The sequence below is a fragment of the Ammospiza nelsoni genome, chromosome 31 (assembly GCF_027579445.1).
Source record: "Ammospiza nelsoni isolate bAmmNel1 chromosome 31, bAmmNel1.pri, whole genome shotgun sequence".
In the NCBI taxonomy this organism is placed as follows: Eukaryota; Metazoa; Chordata; class Aves; order Passeriformes; family Passerellidae; genus Ammospiza; species Ammospiza nelsoni.
In genome coordinates, this window is record NC_080663.1 from 1,617,607 (window position 1) to 1,619,092 (window position 1,486).

Genomic DNA, 1,486 nt, shown 5'->3' on the forward strand with positions numbered 1-1,486 from the left:
GCCTTGCAGCTCCAAGCAGGGCCCTGCACCCAGGCCCTTTGCAATAAACCACAAGTTCCACAACCTGGCTGCAGAGATCTCTCGTCTCTGTCCGTCCCGACCGTCCTACCCCCCGACAGTCCTACAAACGCACTCATCCCTTGTTTTCCCCAAACCAGGATTTCCCATTGCCAACCCCAGGGAGGCTGCGAGGAAGAGGAAGATGCCCCGGGACACTGAGGCAGGTGAGGAGGAAGTCAGTGCCCCTTTCCCCTCTGTGCTGCTCCATCTCCCAGCCCAGCACGGCCCCGGCTGCAGCTCAGCCCTGGGGGGATCTCCTTGCCCTTGCCTGTGGCACGGAGGCAAATCCCATCCTGTCCTTTTCCTTCCTCCCCCAGAGCAGGAGCTGAGCATGGAGAGCAGGGAGGACAAATGCCCGCGGCAGAACCTGGTGGAAGAGGCCGTTTTGAGCGGCTCCACGGCGCAGGAAGCCAACGAGGAGGAAAAGCCCCGGAGATGCCGCACGAGGAGGGGCTGCAAACGCAGCCGGCAGGGATCTGAGGGGGAAAGAGCCAGCCTGGGCCGGGAAGGCGGCCGGAGACGGAGCCAGAGCTCGGAGCTGGTGCTCCATGAGCAGCTCCATGATGGGGAGAAGCCCCACACGTGTGGGGAGTGTGGGAAGAGCTTCAGCCAGAGCTCCCACCTGATCAGCCACCAGAGGATCCACACTGGGGAGAAGCCCTATGAGTGTGGGGAGTGTGGGAAGAGCTTCAGGCAGAGCTCCCACCTGATTGTGCACCAGAGGATCCACACTGGGGAGAAGCCCTACGAGTGTGGACAGTGTGGGAAGAGCTTCAGCGTGAGCTCCAGCCTGATCAGCCACCAGAGGATCCACTCTGGGGAGAGGCCGTACAAGTGCTCCGAGTGTAGGATGTGCTTCAGCCACAGCTCCGGCCTGACCACTCACCAGAGGATCCACACTGGGGAGAGGCCCTACGAGTGTTCCAAGTGTGGGAAGAGGTTTCCGACCAGCTCCAGTCTCCTCCAGCACTATCGGATTCACACAGAGGAGAGGCCCTTCCAATGTCCTGACTGCGGGAAAGGATTCAAGTGGAACTCCGACCTCATCATCCACCGGCGCATCCACACTGGGGAGAGGCCCTACGAGTGTGATAAATGCAGGAAGAGGTTTAAGTCCAGCTCCCATCTTCTCCATCACTATCGGATTCACACAGAGGAGAGGCCCTTCCGCTGCCTCGACTGTGGGAAGGGATTCAAGCACAATGCCGCTCTCGTCACCCACCGGCGCATCCACACTGGGGAGAGGCCCTACGAGTGTCCCCAGTGTGGGAAGAGCTTTTCCGACAGCTCTAACTTGACCAAACACCAACGGAGGCACCACTAAGGGAAACCCTGCGAGTGCCCCGAGTGCGGGCAGAGCTTCATGCGCTGCTCCAGCTCCATGCCCCACTGGAGGAGGCACTTTGGGCAGAGCCCTGGTCACTAA

General features: G+C 60.8%; 1 pseudogene; it reads left to right on the forward strand.

Moving 5' to 3' along the window:
- The first annotated feature begins 391 nt into the window (after window positions 1-391).
- LOC132085525 (zinc finger protein 239-like) lies at window positions 392-1,486 on the forward strand (annotated as a pseudogene).